Raw genomic sequence first — 17,500 nt, forward strand, 5'->3', positions numbered from 1 at the left:
ACCGCCACAAGCCGACCGCCACCAGCCGACCGCCACCAGCCGACCGCCACCAGCCGTTCGCGGTGTGCGCCTCCGGCGCCACCGGTCCCAAGCACCATCCCCAAGCACCATCCCCGACCGCCACCCCCCGACCGCCACCCCCCGACCGCCACCCAGCGACCGCCACCAGCCGACCGCCACCAGCCGACCGCCACCAGCCGTTCGCGGTGTGCGCCTCCGGCGCCACCGGTCCCAAGCACCATCCCCAAGCACCATCCCCGACCGCCACCCCCCGACCGCCACCAGCCGACCGCCACCCAGCGACCGCCACCCGCCGTTCGCGGTGTGCGCCGTTATCCGCCTCTCGGTGGTTCCTTGCCGGGCGTGGGTCGGCGTCCGCTGTCGGTAGGTGACGGGACCATAATCGGCCCGCGGACCAGCCGGCGGGGCTCTCTTGAAAGCCTACCCGCCTTCGCTGGTTCCCCGGTCGGCCACGAGTAGCGAGAATTCGGCCTCTTCGCCCGGAGCGCGGCTCAACTTCAGCGAAAATGCACTAAGTGCCAAAGCCCATTCATTTACAACGGCGTGTCCGCCAGAGGGCGCGTTTCCCGCCGCGGACCGGCCGGCGGGGCTCGTCGGAGAGCGTGTCCGCCTCTCGGTGGTTCCTGCCGGGCGTGGGTCGCCGTCCGCTGTCGGTACTTTACGGGACCACGTTCGGCCCGCGGACCAGCCGGCGGGGCTCCCTAGAAAGCTTATCCGCCTTCGCTGGTTCCCTGGTCGGCCACGAGTAGCGGGAATTCGGCCTCTTCGCCCGGAGCGCGGCTCAACTTTTGCGAAAATGCACTAAGTGCCAAAGCCCATTCATTTACAACGGCGTGTCCGCCAGAGGGCGCATTTCCCGCCGCGGACCAGCCGGCGGGACCCGCTCGACTTCCTATCCGCCTTCGCTGGTTCCCAAGTCGGCCAGAATTCCGGGCCGCGACCGGTAACTCGCGGGACCATAATTGGCCCGCGGACCAGCCGGCGGGGCTCTCTTGAGAGCTTACCCGCCTTCGCTGGTTCCCTGGTCGGCCACGAGTGGCGAGAATTCGGCCTCTTCGCCCGGAGCGCGGTTCAACTTTTGCGAAAATGCACTAAGTGCCAAAGCCCATTCATTTACAACGGCGTGTCCGCCAGAGGGCGCATTTCCCGCCGCGGACCGGCCGGCGGGGCTCGTCGGAGAGCGTGTCCGCCTCTCGGTGGTTCCTGCCGGGCGTGGGTCGGCGTCCGCTGTCGGTAGGTGACGGGACCCCGTTCGGCCCGCGGACCAGCCGGCGGGGCTCCATAGAAAGCTTACCCGCCTTCGCTGGTTCCCCGGTCGGCCGCGAGTGGCGAGAATTCGGCCTCTTCACCTGGAGCGCGGAGCGACTTTTGCCAAATTTTTTCTAAGTGCCAAGGGCTCTCGCGCCGCGATGCGTCCGCCTCTGCTGGTTCCCCGGTCGGCCGCGAGTGGCGAGAATTCGGCCTCTTCACCTGGAGCCCGGAGCGACTTTTGCCAATTTTTTTCTAAGTGCCAAGGGCTCTCGCGCCGCGATGCGTCCGCCTCTGCTGGTTCCCCGGTCGGCCGCGAGTGGCGAGAATTCGGCCTCTTCACCCGGAGCCCGGGCCGACTCCCGCCGACATGATCACATCATGATCCAATAGCGAGTGTCGTATAACTGTAACATGATGTACAAAATAAATATATAAATATTAACATCACCTATAAACATTAAATATATAAATATTAACATCACCTATAAACATTAAACATATAAATATTAACATCACCTATAAACATTATGAATACCATGTTTATAACCGAATGCTCATTTTGTATTATTTGGCTGTAAATGCGAGCATAAGTTGTATATATCATGTATTTATCCACGAACCGTTAAAGAGATGTCAAGTCAGGCTACCTTAAGAGAGTCATAGTTACTCCCGCCGTTTACCCGCCTCTGTGCGAGAGGCGGTGTAATTTCTCTCCGTGTCCGCTGGAGGGAGGCATTTCCCCGTTACAAGCTCCGGGAAGATCACCCGGACGCGGAGAACGCTTAGCCGGGGTGCTGGGAGCCTCGTTCGGCTTAGAAAGTGAGGTGGAAAGCACTCGGGGAACCGGCTGGAGGTGCGGTGGAAGCTCGGCGGGCCGCGTAAAACGCTTAGCCGGGGCTCTGGAAGCCTCGTTCGGCTTAAACAGTGAGGAGGAAAGCACCCGGGGAACCGGCTGGAGGTGCTGTGGAAGCTCAGCGGGCTGCGTAAAACGCTTAGCCGGGGCTCTGGAAGCCTCTTCGGGCGTCAAGAGTGAGGAGGAATGCAACATGAGAACCGGCTGGAGGTGCGGTGGAAGCTCGGCGGGCCGCGTAAAACGCTTAGCCGGGGCTCTGGAAGCCTCGTTCGGCTTAAACAGTGAGGATGGGAGCACCCGGAGAACCGGCTGGAGGTGCTGTGGAAGTTCAGCGGGCCGCGTAAAACGCTTAGCCGGGGCTCTGGAAGCCTCGTTCGGCTTCGAAAGTGAGGAGGAATGCACCCGGGGAACCGGCTGGAGGTGCTCTGGAAGCTCAGCGTGCCGCGTAAAACGTTTAGCCGGGGCTCTGGAAGCCTCGTTCGGCTTAGAAAGTTAGGAGGAATGCACCCGGGGAACCGGCTGGAGGTGCTCTGGAAGCTCAGCGGGCCGCGTAAAACGCTTAGCCGGGGCTCTGGAAGCCTCGTTCGGCTTAGAAAGTGAGGAGGAATGCATCATGAGAACCGGCTGGAGGTGCTCTGGAAGTCCAGCGGGCCGCGTAAAACGCTTAGCCGAGGCTCTGGAAGCCTCGTTCGGCTTAAAGAGTGAGGAGTGAAGCACCCGGAGAACCGGCTGGAAGTGCTCTGGAAGCTCAGCGGGCCGCGTAAAACGCTTAGCCGGGGTGCTGGAAGTCTCCTCGGGCGTCAAGAGTGAGGAGGAAAGCACCCGTGGAACCGGCTGGAGGTGCTGTGGAAGCTCAGCGGGCCGCGTAAAACGTTTAGCCGGGGCTCTGGAAGCCTCGTTCGGCTTAGAAAGTGAGGAGGAAAGCAGCCGGGGAACCGGCTGGAGGTGCTCTGGAAGTTCAGCGGACCGCGTAAAACGTTTAGCCGGGGCTCTGGAAGCCTCCTCGGGCGTCAAGAGTTAGGAGGAAAGCATTGTGAGGGCCGGCTGGGGGTGCTCTGGCAGTCCAGCGGGCCGCGTAAAACGCTTAGCCGGGGCTCTGGAAGCCTCGTTCGGCTTAAAGAGTGAGGAGGAAAGTACTGGGGGAACCGGCTGGAGGTGCTGTGGAAGCTCAGTGGGCTGCGTAAAACGCTTAGCCGAGGCTCTGGAAGCCTCCTCGGGCGTCAAGAGTTAGGAGGAAAGCCTCATGAGAACCGGCTGGAGGTGCTGTGGAAGCTCGGCGGGCCGCGTAAAACGCTTAGCCGGGGTGCTGGAAGCCTCCTCGGGCGTCAAGAGTTAGGAGGAAAGCATCATAAGAACCGGCTGGGGGTGCTGTGGAAGTCCAGCGGGCCGCGTAAAACGCTTAGCCGAGGCTCTGGAAGCCTCGTTCGGCTTAAAGAGTGAGGAGGAATGCATCATGAGAACCGGCTGGAGGTGCTGTGGAAGCTCAGCGGGCCGCGTAAAACGCTTAGCCGAGGCTCTGGAAGCCTCCTCGGGCTTCAAGAGTGAGGAGGAAAGCACCCGTGGAACCGGCTGGAGGTGCTCTGGAAGCTCAGCGGGCCGCGTAAAACGCTTAGCCGGGGCGCTGGAAGCCTCCTCGGGCGTCAAGAGTGAGGAGGAAATCATCATAAGAACCGGCTGGAGGTGCTGTGGAAGTCCAGCGGGCCGCGTAAAACACTTAGCCGAGGCTCTGGAAGCCTCCTCGGGCGTCAAGAGTTAGGAGGAAAGCCTCATGAGAACCGGCTGGAGGTGCTGTGGAGGCTCGGCGGGCCGCGTAAAACGCTTAACCGGGGCTCTGGAAGCCTCGTTCGGCTTACGAAGCGAGGAGGAACGCACCCGGAGAATGACATTTTGATATGATTTGACCCTAAATGGCCCGCGGACCAGCCGGCGGGACCTCGGTGAAGACCCATCCGCCTCGCGGTGGTCCCCGGCCGGCTAGAGTTCCGGACCGCGATCGGTACCTCGCGGGACCCTAAATGGCCCGCGGACCAGCCGGCGGGACCTCGGTGAAGACCCATCCGCCTCGCGGTGGTCCCTGGCCGGGTAGAATTCCGGACCGCGATCGGTAACTCGCGGGACCCTAAATGGCCCGCGGACCAGCCGGCGGGACCTCGGTGAGCACCCATCCGCCTCGCGGTGGTTCCCGGCCGGCTAGAATTCCGGACCGCGATCGCTAACTCGCGGGACCCTAAATGGCCCGCGGACCAGCCGGCGGGACCTCGGTGAAGACCCATCCGCCTCGCGGTGGTCCCCGGCCGGTTAGAATTCCGGACCGCGATCGCTAACTTGCGGGACCCTAAATGGCCCGCGGACCAGCCGGCGGGACCTCGGTGACCACCCATCCGCCTTCGCTGGTTCCCAAGTCGGCCAGAATTCCGGGCCGCGACCGGTAACTCGCGGGACCCTAAATGGCCCGCGGACCAGCCGGCGGGACTAGCTTGACTTCCTATCCGCCTTCGCTGGTTCCCAAGTCGGCCAGAATTCCGGGCCGCGGTCGCTAACTCGCGGGACCCTAAATGGCCCGCGGACCAGCCGGCGGGGCTCTCTTGAAAGCTTACCCGCCTTTGCTGGTTCCCTGGTCGGCCACGACTGGCGAGAATTCGGCCTCTTCGCCCGGAGCGCGGCTCAACTTCAGCGAAAATGCACTAAGTGCCAAAGCCCATTCATTTACAACGGCGTGTCCGCCAGAGGGCGCATTTCCCGCCGCTGACCAGCCGGCGGGGCTCTCTTGAGAGCTTGCCCGCCTTCGCTGGTTCCCTGGTCGGCCACGAGTGGCGAGAATTCGGACTCTTCACCCGGAGCCCGGAGCGACTTTTGCCAAATTTTTTCTAAGTGCCAAGGGCTCTCGCGCCGCGATCCGTCCGCCTCTGTTGGTTCCCCGGTCGGCCGCGAGTGGCGAGAATTCGGCCTCTTCACCCGGAGCCCGGGCCGACTTCCGCCGATATGATCACATCATGATCCTATAGCAAGTGTCGTACAACTATAACATGATGTACAAAATAAATATATAAATATTAACATGACCTATAAACATTAAATATATAAATATTAACATCACCTATAAACATTAAATATATAAATATTAACATCACCTATAAACATTATGAATACAATGTTTATAACCGAATGGTCACTTTGTATTATTTGGCTGTAAATGCGATCATATGTAGTATATATCATGTATTTATCCACGAACCGTTAAAAAGATGTCAAGTCGGGCTACCTTAAGAGAGTCATAGTTACTCCCGCCGTTTACCCGCCTCTGTGCGAGAGGCGGTGTAATTTCTCTCCGTGTCCGCTGGAGGGAGGTATTTCCCCGTTACGACCTCCGGGAAGATCAGCGGGACGCGGAGAACGCTTAGCCGGGGCTCTGGAAGCCTCCTCGGGCGTCAAGAGTGAGGAGGAAAGCATCGGGGGGACCGGCTGGAGGTGCTCTGGAAGCTCGGCGGGCCGCGTAAAACGCTTAGCCGGGGCTCTGGAAGCCTCGTTCGGCTTAAACAGTGAGGAGGAAAGCACTCGGGGAACCGGCTGGAGGTGCTGTGGAAGCTCGGCGGGTCGTGGAAAACGCTTAGCCGGGGTGCTGGAAGCCTCGTTCGGCTAAAAGAGTGAGGAGGAATGCATCATGAGAACCGGCTGGAGGTGCTCTGGAAGCTCAGCGGGCCGCGTAAAACGCTTAGCCGGGGTGCTGGAAGTCTCCTCGGGCGTCAAGAGTGAGGAGGGAAGCACCCGGAGAACCGGCTGGAGGTGCTGTGGAAGTCCAGCGGGCCGCGTAAAACGCTTAGCCGGGGCTCTGGAAGCCTCGTTCGGCTTAAACAGTGAGGATGGGAGCACCCGGAGAACCGGCTGGAGGTGCTGTGGAGGCTCGGCGGGCCGCGTAAAATGCTTAACCGGGGCTCTGGAAGCCTCGTTCGGCTGGGAGAGTGAGGAGGAAAGCACCATGAGGACCGTCTGGAGGTCTTCTGGAAGCACAGCGGGCCGTGTATGACGCTTAGCCGGGGTGCTGGAAGCCTGGGCCGCCTGGGAGAGTGAGGAGGAAAGTACCATGAGGACCGTCTGGAGGTCTTCTAGAAGCACAGCGGGCCGTGGAGAACGCTTAGCCGGGGTGCTGGAAGTCGAGTAAGGCTCAGCCATCTCGTCCAAGGTGCTTATAAAGTGCATGTCCGCTCGGCTGGAGGTATTTCCGGCCACCCGGCGCCTGTGCACGGCCTCTGGGTGGCTCCGGGCCGGCTAGAATTCCGGGCCGCGACCGCTAACTCGCGGGACCCTAAATGGCCCGCGGACCAGCCGGCGGGACGTCGGTGACCACCCATCCGCCTCGCGGTGGTCCCCGGCCGGGTAGAATTCCGGACCGCGATCGCTAACTCGCGGGACCGCAATTGGCCCGCGGACCAGCCGGCGGGACGTCGGTGACCACCCATCCGCCTCGCGGTGGTCCCCGGCCGGGTAGAATTCCGGACCGCGATCGCTAACTCGCGGGACCGCAATTGGCCCGCGGACCAGCCGGCGGGACCTCGGTGACCACCCATCCGCCTCGCGGTGGTCCCCGGCCGGCTAGAATTCCGGACCGCGATCGGTAATTCGCGGGACCCTAAATGGCCCGCGGACCAGCCGGCGGGACCTCGGTGAAGACCCATCCGCCTCGCGGTGGTCCCCGGCCGGCTAGAATTCCGGACCGCGATCGGTAACTCGCGGGACCCTAAATGGCCCGCGGACCAGCCGGCGGGACGTCGGTGACCACCCATCCGCCTCGCGGTGGTCCCCGGCCGGGTAGAATTCCGGACCGCGATCGGTAACTCGCGGGACCGCAATTGGCCCGCGGACCAGCCGGCGGGACGTCGGTGACCACCCATCCGCCTCGCGGTGGTCCCCGGCCGGGTAGAATTCCGGACCGCGATCGCTAACTCGCGGGACCGCAATTGGCCCGCGGACCAGCCGGCGGGACCTCGGTGACCACCCATCCGCCTCGCGGTGGTCCCCGGCCGGCTAGAATTCCGGACCGCGATCGGTAATTCGCGGGACCCTAAATGGCCCGCGGACCAGCCGGCGGGACCTCGGTGAAGACCCATCCGCCTCGCGGTGGTCCCTGGCCGGCGTGGATTCCGGACCGCGATCGGTAATTCGCGGGACCCTAAATGGCCCGCGGACCAGCCGGCGGGACCTCGGTGACCACCCATCCGCCTCGCGGTGGTCCCTTGCCGGCTAGAATTCCGGACCGCGATCGGTAATTTGCGGGACCCTAAATGGCCCGCGGACCATCCGGCGGGACCTCGGTGAAGACCCATCCGCCTCGCGGTGGTCCCTGGCCGGCTAGAATTCCGGACCGCGATCGGTACCTCGCGGGACCCTAAATGGCCCGCGGACCAGCCGGCGGGACCTCGGTGAAGACCCATCCGCCTCGCGGTGGTCCCCGGCCGGCTAGAATTCCGGACCGCGATCGGTAACTCGCGGGACCCTAAATGGCCCGCGGACCAGCCGGCGGGACCTCGGTGAAGACCCATCCGCCTCGCGGTGGTCCCCAGCCGGGTAGAATTCCGGACCGCGATCGGTACCTCGCGGGACCCTAAATGGCCCGCGGACCAGCCGGCGGGACCTCGGTGACCACCCATCCGCCTCGCGGTGGTCCCCGGCCGGGTAGAATTCCGGACCGCGATCGGTAACTCGCGGGACCCTAAATGGCCCGCGGACCAGCCGGCGGGACCTCGGTGAAGACCCATCCGCCTCGCGGTGGTCCCCAGCCGGGTAGAATTCCGGACCGCGATCGGTACCTCGCGGGACCCTAAATGGCCCGCGGACCAGCCGGCGGGACCTCGGTGACCACCCATCCGCCTCGCGGTGGTCCCCGGCCGGGTAGAATTCCGGACCGCGATCGGTAACTCGCGGGACCCTAAATGGCCCGCGGACCAGCCGGCGGGACCTCGGTGAAGACCCATCCGCCTCGCGGTGGTCCCTGGCCGGGTAGAATTCCGGACCGCGATCGGTACCTCGCGGGACCCTAAATGGCCCGCGGACCAGCCGGCGGTACCTCGGTGACCACCCATCCGCCTCGCGGTGGTCCCTGGCCGGGTAGAATTCCGGACCGCGATCGGTAACTCGCGGGACCCTAAATGGCCCGCGGACCAGCCGGCGGGACCTCGGTGACCACCCATCCGCCTCGCGGTGGTCCCCGGCCGGCTAGAATTCCGGACCGCGATCGCTAACTCGCGGGACCGCAATTGGCCCGCGGACCAGCCGGCGGGACCCGCTTGACTTCCTATCCGCCTTCGCTGGTTCCCAAGTCGGCTAGAATTCCGGACCGCGATCGCTAACTCGCGGGACCGCAATTGGCCCGCGGACCAGCCGGCGGGACCCACTTGACTTCCTATCCGCCTTCGCTGGTTCCCAAGTCGGCTAGAATTCCGGACCGCAATCGCTAACTCGCGGGACCGCAATTGGCCCGCGGACCAGCCGGCGGGACCCAATCCACTTCCTATCCGCCTTCGCTGGTTCCCAAGTCGGCTAGAATTCCGGACCGCGATCGCTAACTCGCGGGACCGCAATTGGCCCGCGGACCAGCCGGCGGGACCCGCTCCACTTCCTATCCGCCTTCGCTGGTTCCCAAGTCGGCCACAAATTACGATTATTCGGCCTCTCGCTCTGGAAGTGCCATCGGCACTTGCTCGGAAAAGTGTCCGCCTCTTCTGGTTCCCTAGGTCGGCCGCCAAATGCGAAAAATCGGCCTCTACCCCGTTTGGGTACCAGGGGTAGGGTGCAGTACCAACTTTGGTCTTCAGGTGCGCCAGAGCGCGATGGTTGGTCCCACTAGTCAGCGTACTCATCGACGGTTTACTCCCCTTTCGCAAAATATAGTGGGCACGTATGTGCAGGACTGTTTATTTTTATTTTGAAAAATTTTCTAAGTGCCAGCGGACGCTGGCACACGACGTGTCCGAGCCACGATGGTGCCCAGGCCGGACAGCGACGGCGAAAAAGCCGATTCTGGAAGTTTCGAATATGCCAACGGCAAAAGCGGCGTGATGTGTCCGCCTCGGCTGGTTCTCCGGTCGGCCAGAAAAAGTGAAAATTCGGCCTCTCGCTCTGGAGGTCCGACGAACTTTGGCGAATATTTTCTAAGTGCCAACGGGTGTTGCGCCGAAATGTGTCCGACTCGGCTGGTTCCCCGAGTCGGCCCGAACGAGCGAAAATTCGGCCTCTTCGCCTGGAAGTCCGGCCGACTTTGGCGAATATTTTCTAAGTGCCAACGGGTGTTGCGCCGAAATGTGTCCGACTCGGCTGGTTCCCCGAGTCGGCCCGAACGAGCGAAAATTCGGCCTCTTCGCCTGGAAGTCCGGCCGACTTTGGCGAATATTTTCTAAGTGCCAACGGGTGTTGCGCCGAAATGTGTCCGACTCGGCTGGTTCCCCGAGTCGGCCCGAACGAGCGAAAATTCGGCCTCTTCGCCTGGAAGTCCGACGAACTTTGGCGAATATTTTCTAAGTGCCAACGGGTGTTGCGCCGAAATGTGTCCGACTCGGCTGGTTCCCCGAGTCGGCCCGAACGAGCGAAAATTCGGCCTCTTCGCCTGGAAGTCCGACGAACTTTGGCGAATATTTTCTAAGTGCCAACGGGTGTTCGGCCGTAATGTGTCCGACTCGGCTGGTGCCCCGAGTCGGCCCGAACGAGCGAAAATTCGGCCTCTTCGCCTGGAGGTCCAACGAACTTTGGCGAATATTTTCTAAGTGCCAACGGGTGTTACACCGTAATGTGTCCGACTCGGCTGGTTCCTCCGGTCGGCCCGAACGAGCGAAAATTCGGCCTCTTCGCCTGGAAGTCCGGCCGACTTGGGCGAATATTTTCTAAGTGCCAACGGGTGTTACGCCGAAATGTGTCCGACTCGGCTGGTTCCCCGAGTCGGCCAGAAAAAGTGAAAATTCGGCCTCTTCGCCTGGAAGTCCGGCCGACTTGAGCTAATATTTTCTAAGTGCCAACGGGTGTTCGGCCGTAATGTGTCCGACTCGGCTGGTTCCCCGAGTCTGCCCGAACGAGCGAAAATTCGGCCTCTCGCTCTGGAAGTCCTGCCAACTTGAGCGAATATTTTCTAAGTGCCATCGGGTCTTGCCCGGAAAAGTGTCCGACTCGGCTGGTTCCCCGAGTCGGCCCGAACGAGCGAAAATTCGGCCTCTCGCTCTGGAAGTCCTGCCAACTTGAGCGAATATTTTCTAAGTGCCAACGGCTGTTCGGCCGTAACGTGTCCGACTCGGCTGGTTCCCCGAGTCGGTCCGAACGAGCGAAAATTCGGCCTCTTGCTCTGGAAGTCCTGCCAACTTTAGCGAATATTTTCTAAGTGCCATCGGGTCTTGCCCGGAAAAGTGTCCGACTCGGCTGGTTCCCCGAGTCGGCCAGAAAAAGTGAAAATTCAGCCTCTTGCTCTGGAAGTCCTGCCAACTTGAGCGAATATTTTCTAAGTGCCATCGGGTCTTGCCCGGAAAAGTGTCCGACTCGGCTGGTTCCCCGAGTCGGCCCGAACGAGCGAAAATTCGGCCTCTTGCTCTGGAAGTCCTGCCAACTTGAGCGAATATTTTCTAAGTGCCATCGGGTCTTGCCCGGAAAAGTGTCCGACTCGGCTGGTTCCCCGAGTCGGCCCGAACGAGCGAAAATTCGGCCTCTTGCTCTGGAAGTCCTGCCAAATTGAGCGAATATTTTCTAAGTGCCAACGGGTCTTGCCCGGAAAAGTGTCCGACTCGTCTGGTTCCCCGAGTCGGCCCGACCGAGTGAAAATTCGGCCTCTCGCTCTGGAAGTCCTGTCAACTTGAGCGAATATTTTCTAAGTGCCATCGGGTCTTGCCCGGAAAAGTGTCCGACTCGGCTGGTTCCCCGAGTCGGCCCAAACGAGTGAAAATTCGGCCTCTTGCTCTGGAAGTCCTGCCAAATTGAGCGAATATTTTCTAAGTGCCAACGGGTCTTGCCCGGAAAAGTGTCCGACTCGTCTGGTTCCCCGAGTCGGCCCGACCGAGTGAAAATTCGGCCTCTCGCTCTGGAAGTCCTGTCAACTTGAGCGAATATTTTCTAAGTGCCATCGGGTCTTGCCCGGAAAAGTGTCCGACTCGGCTGGTTCCCCGAGTCGGCCCGAACGAGTGAAAATTCGGCCTCTTGCTCTGGAAGTCCTGCCAACTTGAGCGAATATTTTCTAAGTGCCATCGGGTCTTGCCCGGAAAAGTGTCCGACTCGTCCGGTTCCCTAGTTCGGCCACATAATGTGAAAATTCGGCCTCTTGCTCTGGAAGTCCTGCCAACTTGAGCGAATATTTTCTAAGTGCCATCGGGTCTTGCCCGGAAAAGTGTCCGACTCGGCTGGTTCCCCGAGTCGGCCCGAACGAGTGAAAATTCGGCCTCTTGCTCTGGAAGTCCTGCCAACTTGAGCGAATATTTTCTAAGTGCCATCGGGTCTTGCCCGGAAAAGTGTCCGACTCGGCTGGTTCCCCGAGTCGGCCCGAGCGAGTGAAAATTCGGCCTCTTGCTCTGGAAGTCCTGCCAACTTGAGCGAATATTTTCTAAGTGCCATCGGGTCTTGCCCGGAAAAGTGTCCGACTCGTCCGGTTCCCTAGTTCGGCCACATAATGTGAAAATTCGGCCTCTTGCTCTGGAAGTCCTGCCAACTTGAGCGAATATTTTCTAAGTGCCATCGGGTCTTGCCCGGAAAAGTGTCCGACTCGTCCGGTTCCCTAGTTCGGCCACATAATGTGAAAATTCGGCCTCTTGCTCTGGAAGTCCTGCCAACTTGAGCGAATATTTTCTAAGTGCCATCGGGTCTCTCCCGGAAAAGTGTCCGACTCGGCTGGTTCCCCGGTTCGGCCACATAATGTGAAAATTCGGCCTCTTGCTCTGGAAGTCCTGCCAACTTGAGCGAATATTTTCTAAGTGCCATCGGGTCTCTCCCGGAAAAGTGTCCGCCTCGTCCGGTTCCCTAGTTCGGCCACGGAATGTGAAAATTCGGCCTCTCTGAGGTACCAGGGGTACGCATTTAGGTACCAGGGGTAGTCGCTGAGGTACCAGGGGTATGCATTTAGGTACCAGGGGAGACCACTACGGTCTGTTGGTCCCCCTAGTTAGTGTACTCATCGGTTTACTCCCCTTTCGCAAAATATAGTCGGCACGTATGTGCAGGACTGTTTATTTTTATTTTGAAAAATGTTCTAAGTGCCAACGGAAGCTGGCACACGAACTGTCCGAGCCACGATGGTGCCCAGGCCGGACAGCGACGGCGAAAAAGCCGATGTGTGTTTGATGGAAGTTTCGAATATTTTCAAAGTGCCAACGGCACTTGCGGGGTGATGTGTCCGCCTCGTCTGGTTCCCCAGGTCGGCCAGAAAAAGTGAAAATTCGGCCTCTTCTCCTGGAAGTCCGGCCAAGTTTGGCGAATATTTTCAAAGTGCCAACGGCACTTGCGGGGTGATGTGTCCGCCTCGTCTGGTTCCCCAGGTCGGCCAGAACAAGTGAAAATTCGGCCTCTTCTCCTGGAAGTCCGGCCAAGTTTGGCGAATATTTTCAAAGTGCCAACGGCACTTGCGGGGTGATGTGTCCGCCTCGTCTGGTTCCCCAGGTCGGCCAGAAAAAGCGAAAATTCGGCCTCTTCTCCTGGAAGTCCGGCCAAGTTTGGCGAATATTTTCTAAGTGCCATCGGCACTTGCGGGGTGATGTGTCCGCCTCGTCTGGTTCCCCAGGTCGGCCAGAACAAGTGAAAATTCGGCCTCTTCTCCTGGAAGTCTGGCCAAGTTTGGCGAATATTTTCAAAGTGCCAACGGCACTTGCGGGGTGATGTGTCCGCCTCGTCTGGTTCCCCAGGTCGGCCAGAACAAGTGAAAATTCGGCCTCTTCTCCTGGAAGTCTGGCCAAGTTTGGCGAATATTTTCTAAGTGCCAACGACTCGACCAGCGTAAAGTGTCCGCCTCGGCTGGTTCCCCATAACGGCCACCATAAGTGAAAATTCGGCCTCTTCTCCTGGAAGTCAAGCCAAGTTTGGCGAATATTTTCTAAGTGCCAACGACCCAACCAGCGTAAAGTGTCCGCCTCGGCTGGTTCCCCATAACGGCCACAACAAGTGAAAATTCGGCCTCTTCTCCTGGAAGTCTGGCCAAGTTTGGCGAATATTTTCTAAGTGCCAACGACCCAACCAGCGTAAAGTGTCCGCCTCGGCTGGTTCCCCATAACGGCCACAACAAGTGAAAATTCGGCCTCTTCTCCTGGAAGTCTGGCCAAGTTTGGCGAATATTTTCTAAGTGCCAACGACCCAACCAGCGTAAAGTGTCCGCCTCGGCTGGTTCCCCATAACGGCCACAACAAGTGAAAATTCGGCCTCTTCTCCTGGAAGTCTGGCCAAGTTTGGCGAATATTTTCTAAGTGCCAACGACTCAACCAGCGTAAAGTGTCCGCCTCGGCTGGTTCCCCAGGTCGGCCACCAAAAGTGAAAATTCGGCCTCTTCTCCTGGAAGTCAAGCCAAGTTTGGCAAATATTTTCTAAGTGCCAACGACTCAACCAGCGTAAAGTGTCCGCCTCGGCTGGTTCCCCATAACGGCCACCAAAAGTGAAAATTCGGCCTCTTCTCCTGGAAGTCAAGCCATGTTTGGCAAATATTTTCTAAGTGCCAACGGCTCTTGAGCCGAAAAGTGTCCGCCTCGGCTGGTTCCCCATAACGGCCATGAAAAGTGAAAATTCGGCCTCTTCTCCTGGAAGTCAAGCCAAGTTTGGCAAATATTTTCTAAGTGCCAACGACTCAACCAGCGTAAAGTGTCCGCCTCGGCTGGTTCCCCAGGTCGGCCACCAAAAGTGAAAATTCGGCCTCTTCTCCTGGAAGTCTTGCCAAGTTTGGCGAATATTTTCTAAGTGCCAACGACTCAACCAGCGTAAAGTGTCCGCCTCGGCTGGTTCCCCAGGTCGGCCACCAAAAGTGAAAATTCGGCCTCTTCTCCTGGAAGTCAAGCCAAGTTTGGCAAATATTTTCTAAGTGCCAACGACTCAACCAGCGTAAAGTGTCCGCCTCGGCTGGTTCCCCAGGTCGGTCACCAAAAGTGAAAATTCGGCCTCTTCTCCTGGAAGTCTGGCCAAGTTTGGCGAATATTTTCTGAGTGCCAACGACTCAACCAGCCTAAAGTGTCCGCCTCGGCTGGTTCCCCATAACGGCCACCAAAAGTGAAAATTCGGCCTCTTCTCCTGGAAGTCAAGCCAAGTTTGGCAAATATTTTCTAAGTGCCAACGACTCAACCAGCGCAAAGTGTCCGCCTCGGCTGGTTCCCCATAACGGCCATGAAAAGTGAAAATTCGGCCTCTTCTCCTGGAAGTCAAGCCAAGTTTGGCAAATATTTTCTAAGTGCCAACGACTCAACCAGCGTAAAGTGTCCGCCTCGGCTGGTTCCCCAGGTCGGCCACCAAAAGTGAAAATTCGGCCTCTTCTCCTGGAAGTCTTGCCAAGTTTGGCGAATATTTTCTAAGTGCCAACGACTCAACCAGCGTAAGTGTCCGCCTCGGCTGGTTCCCCAGGTCGGCCACCAAAAGTGAAAATTCGGCCTCTTCTCCTGGAAGTCAAGCCAAGTTTGGCAAATATTTTCTAAGTGCCAACGACTCAACCAGCGTAAAGTGTCCGCCTCGGCTGGTTCCCCAGGTCGGTCACCAAAAGTGAAAATTCGGCCTCTTCTCCTGGAAGTCAAGCCAAGTTTGGCAGATATTTTCTAAGTGCCAACGACTCAACCAGCGTAAAGTGTCCGCCTCGGCTGGTTCCCCAGGTCGGCCACCAAAAGTGAAAATTCGGCCTCTTCTCCTGGAAGTCAAGCCAAGTTTGGCAAATATTTTCTAAGTGCCAACGACTCAACCAGCGTAAAGTGTCCGCCTCGGCTGGTTCCCCATAACGGCCACCAAAAGTGAAAATTCGGCCTCTTCTCCTGGAAGTCAAGCCATGTTTGGCAAATATTTTCTAAGTGCCAACGGCTCTTGAGCCGAAAAGTGTCCGCCTCGGCTGGTTCCCCATAACGGCCACCAAAAGTGAAAATTCGGCCTCTTCTCCTGGAAGTCAAGCCAAGTTTGGCAAATATTTTCTAAGTGCCAACGGCTCTTGAGCCGAAAAGTGTCCGCCTCGGCTGGTTCCCCAGGTCGGCCACCAAAAGTGAAAATTCGGCCTCTTCTCCTGGAAGTCAAGCCAAGTTTGGCAAATATTTTCTAAGTGCCAACGGCTCTTGAGCCGAAAAGTGTCCGCCTCGGCTGGTTCCCGCGGTCGGCCTTCAAAAGCGAAAATTCGGCCTCTTCCCCTGGTAGCCCTGCCAACTTGTGCGAATTTTTTCTAAGTGCCAACGGCTCTTGAGCCGAAAAGTGTCCGCCTCGGCTGGTTCCCTCGGTCGGCCCCAAAAAGCGAAAATTCGGCCTCTCCCTCTTTAGGTACCAGGGGCTGGGGTACCAGGGGGAGGGTGCAGTACCAACTTTGGTCTTCAGGTGCACCAGAGTACGCTAAATGGTCCCCCTAGTCAGCGTACTCATCAACGATTTACCCCCCTTTCGCAAAATATAGTCAGAACGAGCATGGGGGGCGCATAATTTACCCCACAAAATGAAAGGGCCCGGTGCCGAGCGCTTGGTCATGGCCGCCAGCAGCGCCCCTTGCTCGGTGGGAACACAACACGCAGGGTTGCACAGCACCCTGGAAGGCACACAGAGAGAGAGAGAAAAATTTTCTAAGTGCCTCTCTTGACGAAAAATGTCTAAGTGCCTCTCTTGACGAAAAATTTCTAAGTGCCACAGCGCTCGAAAATTTCCTAAGTGCGAGCACGGCTGTGAAATATTCAAAGTACAAGGAACGCTGGCAGAATCGCTCGACGGCCGTCTGCTCCCGGCGGCCGCCGTGAAGTCTCCCCTCCCGGGGACGGCTGTCTGCTCCCGGCAGCCGTCCTTAACCCCCTCCCCACACGTTGGCCGAACACCAGCCGAGGGCGAAAGGCTCGCGGTGTGGAAGGATCGTGGCCACGGCTAATCTAGCGATGCCCGCGTTGGACGGTCACACCGCACGACAGAGCGGGGCCTGCATCCGGCGCGAGGCGGCCTTCAGGCACGTGGTTCGAGACGACCTCACCCGCCCTAGCCCGGAGCGGAAAGACTTTTACAAGTCCAAGGAACAATGGCAGAATGGGAGGACCGGCCGCCTCCTTAAACACAGGCCGGAGAGATGGAGCGGGATCAGCGGCCCGCGCATTGAGCGAACACCGGCCGAGGGCGAAAGGCTCGCGGTGTGGAAGGATCGTGGCCACGGCTAATCTAGCGATGCCCGCGTTGGACGGTCACACCGCACGACAGAGCGGGGCCTGCATCCGGCGCGAGGCGGCCTTCAGGCACGTGGTTCGAGGCGACCTCACCCGCCCTAGCCCGGAGCGGAAAGACTTTTCAAAGTCCAAGGAACACACTGGCAGAATCTCTCGACGGCCGTCTGCTCCCGGCGGCCGCCGTGAAGTCTCCCCTCCCGGGGACGGCTGTCTGCTCCCGGCAGCCGTCCATAACCCCCTCCCCACACGTTGGCCGAACATCAGCCGAGGGCGAAAGGCTCGCGGTGTGGAAGGATCGTGGCCACGGCTAATCTAGCGATGCCCGCGTTGGACGGTCACACCGCACGACAGAGCGGGGCCTGCATCCGGCGCGAGGCGGCCTTCAGGCACGTGGTTCGAGACGACCTCACCCGCCCTAGCCCGGAGCGGAAAGACTTTTACAAGTCCAAGGAACAATGGCAGAATGGGAGGACCGGCCGCCTCCTTAAACACAGGCCGGAGAGACGGAGCGGGATCAGCGGCCCGCGCGGAGGGTCTTTAAAATGTACAAAGTCCTAGGAACAATGGCAGAATCGCTCGACGGCCGTCTGCTCCCGGCGGCCGCGGTGAAGGGACTGTACACCCCACCCGGGGACGGCTGTCTGCTCCCGGCAGCCGTCCTTCCCCCCCTCCCCACACGTTGGCCGAACATCAGCCGAGGGCGAAAGGCTCGCGGTGTGGAAGGATCGTGGCCACGGCTAATCTAGCGATGCCCACGTTGGACGGTCACACCGCACGACAGAGCGGGGCCTGCATCCGGCGTGAGGCGGCCTTCAGGCACGTGGTTCGAGACGACCTCACCCGCCCTAGCCCGGAGCGGAAAGACTTTGAAATATTCAAAGTCCAAGGAACACTGGCAGAATGGGAGGACCGGCCGCCTCCTTAAACACAGGCCGGAGCGACCGAGCGGGATCAGCGGCCCGCGCGGAGGGTCTTTAAAATGTACAAAGTCCTAGGAACAATGGCAGAATCGCTCGACGGCCGTCTGCTCCCGGCGGCCGCGGTGAAGGGACTGTACACCCCA

This window comes from Syngnathus floridae, unplaced genomic scaffold (assembly GCF_059516105.1).
Source record: "Syngnathus floridae isolate MCC-2025c unplaced genomic scaffold, RoL_Sflo_1.0 HiC_scaffold_272, whole genome shotgun sequence".
Taxonomy (NCBI): Eukaryota; Metazoa; Chordata; class Actinopteri; order Syngnathiformes; family Syngnathidae; genus Syngnathus; species Syngnathus floridae.